Source organism: Apis dorsata, unplaced genomic scaffold (assembly GCF_000469605.1).
Source record: "Apis dorsata unplaced genomic scaffold, Apis dorsata 1.3 scaffold_4, whole genome shotgun sequence".
Taxonomy (NCBI): Eukaryota; Metazoa; Arthropoda; class Insecta; order Hymenoptera; family Apidae; genus Apis; species Apis dorsata.
Window position 1 is genome coordinate 163,731 of NW_006263307.1, and position 5,270 is coordinate 169,000.

The window sequence follows — 5,270 nt, forward strand, 5'->3', positions numbered from 1 at the left end:
ATGGTATATAATTCTCTTGCAGGTAAGATAGGTGAAGCGCAACATTATGTAAGAGTACTAATAGAGAAAGTACGAAAGCAATCTAGCAACGAAATGAATCTAAATAAAAAAGTAAAAAGAATTTGGCATTGGTAGTGATGTCAAATGAATGAATCAATATATGTATGAATCAATATAAATGGATAAATTCTAATTTTTACAATGTCACAATATCTATTTGAATAAATGATATTCAATTTTATTGCGCCAACTTTTTATACATATATATTCAAAATTCAATGGAGAGGGAATGCTTATATCGTGTAGGCTTGTGTTTTTATTGCGTAGCTATTTGATGATTGCCTACGACGCTAAAATCGTCACTGACGTAAAGAAGGTGAATGGAGAGAGGGAAATAGATAGCTGAAAAGAATAAATAAATGACGAAGCGAAATGAATATTATAAAAGTCATTTAATACTTTGCTGAAAATTCTTGCTTACCAAAAAATTTACTGAAAAAAAAAAAGTAATCGTGTCTGAAAATAAAATGAGAAGACAATGAGGAGTTGTGTGAAATGCAGAACGTAACGTTCTCATATCTTTTATTCGTTGCATCGAGGTTGTTAGAGAAAGAGAAAGAGAAAAAGAGAGAGCAACATCCGCGTTTCACCGTTTCGTTCATCGATGGCATGTTGCTTACGGTTTTCTAGCTCCGTTTCAACTTATTCGTTACAAGTAATTAATTCATTGAACATATTAATAAGGAATTAATAAGGAATAGAAAATCACTAGATTTAAAAAATCACCAGAGCGATAAGATACGTGCTCGCAATTTTGAAATTATCTTACGTGTTTTGCAAAATGAAACGAAATAAACTTTCTCTCAGTTTGTAAGTTTCCCTCGATTTACCGTGGTAGCAACAGAAGTGTATACTCGAGACTATTCAAATGTAAGCAAAACTCGATTCTATGTATGTATAGGTTATGTAGTAACTATCGAAGATTCCTGTAGACTGCGCGTTCAAACCGTACTTCGATGCATGTACAATTGCAAACAAACAGCATCTCTACTCACACGAATTGCTTCGAGAGCCATAAACGGAAGAGCTTATTCGTTAAATGTACGAACGTCTGGGCCATTCAATAAATATACACTGTGCATCTTCATTAAAAATATTTCGATACGATTTTTCGTTATTTTTTCATTTCATTCGTGATCATCAACGAATCATTAATGAATCTTGATAATTTATATTTTTTTATCATATTTATTATATTTTAATGCAGTTTAGAACGTTAATTTATAAAAATTTAAACAATACAATATTTAACAAATTTGTTAAATTATATACATCCATGTTAAATATATATTTTATGTAAATTTGATTCATATTTAATATTCAAATTTTCAAATATTACGTAATATAAAATATATTTTATATATATATATGTAAAATTGAAATTGAATTCTGAAATCTAGAAATTATATAGATTTTATTCGAATCATAGCAGAAAAGTGAGAAAAAGGAAGCGCGAGAAGCAAAATTTCAACAGAGGAAGCTAATTCTAATAATATCTCGTGTTTGAAACTTTCGTTCTATGACACATGCAAGTACGTACTTCTGTTGATTTGTCGAATCGACCTAATAACCTAATGATATCTAACAAGTTTTCTATTGCACAAAAAATTTCGCGGGAACTTAAATATAATATAATATAATAATCCAAAGATTATTAGCTTCATCTTAAATTTTTTCTATAATATCGAATTCGTACCTTAAATGATCCACGCGATTCTCGTTGTACGATCCATTGTTGTCCCGAAAAAGTATTGCTCTGGAATGTAAACGAAATACTACGATTAAATGTTACAAGAACACAATTGCGTAATACAAAAGCAAATGTAGTATTCCGTCAGTTTATTGAAATTATTAATTGAAATATATAGAGAAATAAATATTCTTTATGTAATATTGTTCTTCGTTAAAGAATTCTCTCATGGCAATCATTGCTTTCGACAAAAAAAAAAAAAACTAGTCTAAATTTAAGGCAAATCATCTGGGATTGATTCAAGAAAACAGCTAATCCCACGAGATGAACTGTCTTTTTCCCATTAATTAAGTTGATTAATTAAGAAGAAACTCATTTCGTGTACCAGTTCTTCGAGTATCCCGACATCGAGACATAAAGTGTGAGATTAAACGCAAGCTTTTAATTAACAACATTATATTATCAATGATTGCGTATTAAAAATTAAAAAATGCCGGAAAAGATGTTATTATCATTTTTTTAATTTCCTTAAATTCGATTCGATGTGAACGTATATATAAATGATTATACGCGCGCGCGCGCACGCTCATATACAAGGAACGAATGCCTTTGCCTAAGAATAACTTAGGTAAACCGGGTCACGTTCAATGCTTGCATATTCTTTTTTCACAGAACAGCATGCAATAATATCATTTTTAATAATCTTTTTTTTATTTATAATTCGATGAGTTATTGTAAGATTCATATTGCAAATATTTGTATAAAATGACGGACTGTAGATTGTTATCAATACGTGTTTTAGTCTTTCGCAAACTCAATATGAACTTGAATTGAAAAAAACAATCGGAAAAATCTTATAGTAGTAAAAGATGAATCACTAGAATTACGATGACCAAGCTGCACCATATATTAGCAATTGTATTACGTAAGTTGTTGCATAGGTTAAAAGAATCGCATCTATCGATGACAATGAACAACGACAAAGACAGTAGAACTACGACAATTATTTAAAAAAGAATCAGCATTCGTTTTATCTTCGATTATTTAATCTTATATATATCGTTTGCTATTCTTGGTTCTATCAAATTTTTTCAAAATTTATATATGTCAAACAGATGTACATTGGTATACCATAGAAAAGAAAATGAAAGTAAAGATCGTTGACGTCGAAAAAGAGATGAAAATTCAACCATTTTAGGAAAGATCAATTGGAAAAGCACGAAAATTAACAATTAATTTTTTTTAATTTTCTGAATAATTGATCAACCATTTTAATCAACCATTTTAAAACGGTTCCTTGAATGTTTAATTATTCGATAAATATATTCGTGAACCTTGACACGAATATCAACATACTATAATCATACCGAAGTCCGATAAATTGTTTTTGTTTTAAAATTGTAAATGTATTTATATATTTATATTATATAAATTTTTTATCGAAAAAATGTAACTCTAATTAAAAATTTTTTTTATATTTCTTATAGTTAAGTCATACAAATCAAATAGAAAGGACGCGACGGCCATTTTTCGACATTACGGTATAAATTTTTTTTTACATAGAAGTATCATTGAAATCAAAAGAAATATAATTATTAGTGAAATAAAATATATCAAAAGAATTTATCTAGATTCATCATTTTTGACTATGTTTTTGTTTGAATAAACACGTCGCGAAAATATCATTCTTATTGATCAATTTTTATATTAAAGAAATATAAGATCAGAAATGAGAATAAACATACCTTTTTAGCGCGAAACTCGCGCCTATTTAGTCCTTAATATACGACGTGTTAATCCAATATGGCAGAACACACACATGTCAAAACAAATCGGCGAATGGCGCGGAATGACGCGACGACGCTACACAATTCTACACAGCTACACGTTCGTATTCACTTCACCCGAACATTGGATCGATATAGTTTCAGAGCGATTTTAGACATATTCAACGTTGCTATCAGAATTTATGTTGAATTTAAGTTACACAAATATTAAAATATCATTTTTGAGACAATACAGGAAGCATCAAAGATATTCGATTGTGATTGGAAAAATGTTCTCGATCACAACTGTAAACTTGCTGATTTAAAGAGGCACGTAGACGATCAAGCTCCGTCGGTGACTGGCAACGCGAACCTATGTGCGTCGCGCCACTCATTGGCAACTTCGTGGCAGGAAAACCGAATGCGCCCGAACGCTAGACTTTGTATGTAGCTATCCGAAGAGAGGCGCTGCTTCTCCCGACGTCGTTCATCGAAGTTTCAGTGACGCTCAATTCAAATGATTCAGTTTGTTTTCTTTTGTTTTTTTTGTTTTCGATTTATTTTTTTATTTCCTTCTTCTCGTTTATTATAATTGTAATAATTTCATTTACAATTTGACTCAATAATATATATATATATTTGTATATATGTATACATATTTAAATGCTTGAAAAATTTATAGCGATATTTACAATAAAATATAAAATTTTACTTTTATAATATTATATCTCACATGATAAAAAATTATCATGTGTTGTATATTTATATATCTTTATAATCAGTTACATAATTAAGAAATTTAATATTTCAGATCAGATGATATTAGGAATATCAACATTGGAATAAGAATAGATAAAACGAAGATAAAATTAAAGAATTAAAATACATGTGAGATATTCGATTTTTGAAAGTGATAAAATGAATGAATTAATGAATTTAATTTTCAAAGACAATTATTATATAAATAATTGATATTTATGCATTTATTTGATTGTACTAATTTCGAATCAATTAGCCTAAAAATTATACTTTTTTTAACACAAAGATAATATTTGAAATTTTAATTGATAGCGAAACGTATTATCATCTACTATCATTATCATCATATACATCATATACAAATAAATTAAACTAAAAATTTCCAGCGATGTTATGCCAAATTTTTACGGTACATAAATATTATAAAACACAATTGATCGTTGGATAATTAATCAAGCTTAGACTATCATCCGGTTGGACATAGTCCAATATTTCCTCCATCTGCCTACGCTTACCACTGTCCAATCGTATTCCGTATAATCGAGTTTTCTAGTCATTCGAAAGAAAAGTATACTTTTCCTATATTAAAATGCAGTACGTATTTCATGAAAATTAAAAGATTTCAATTTATAATATTATAAATATAATATATGTTATATTCTTCAGAATGCGTATTCAATAAAATAAAGATGATTCGTATAAAATAAATCTGTTCTAATCGTGATATCTTCTACTCAACTGTCTGCCCTTTATAGTTTACCCTCGACTCAAGACCTTACTCTCGCTTTGTCCCTATTTTTCTCCCTTCTTTAGTTCCTCTTCAAGGACTTATACGTGACTCTAATTTTGATACGTCAACAAAATTTACCCTATGTACTTTACATTATTCTGAACTAGAGATGCACATTTTAAATTTTACCTTTCATTCCCAGAATGCCAATCTCATTTTAAAGAAAAGAAATATCCTTTTTTCTTAAAAAAAAAAAAAAAAAAAA

General features: G+C 28.8%; 1 protein-coding gene across 10 annotated transcripts in view; it reads right to left on the reverse strand.

Annotated features, from left to right (window-relative positions):
* The window catches only part of LOC102677413, a 32,104-nt gene extending 28,178 nt beyond the window's left edge, over positions 1-3,926 (reverse strand). For 8 of the 10 annotated variants that reach the window (XR_004151629.1, XR_004151626.1, XR_004151654.1 and 5 more), the window contains exons 1-2: positions 3,496-3,926; positions 1,757-1,816 (exon numbers count right to left, since the gene is read on the reverse strand). The gene's annotated coding sequence lies outside the window, so the exon portion shown is untranslated. Of the gene's footprint in view, positions 1-1,756; positions 1,836-3,495 lie in introns of all 10 variants that reach the window. The other 2 variants (XM_031514368.1, XM_031514394.1) reach the window with 2 other exon arrangements.
* Between the last annotated feature and the right edge of the window lie 1,344 nt (positions 3,927-5,270).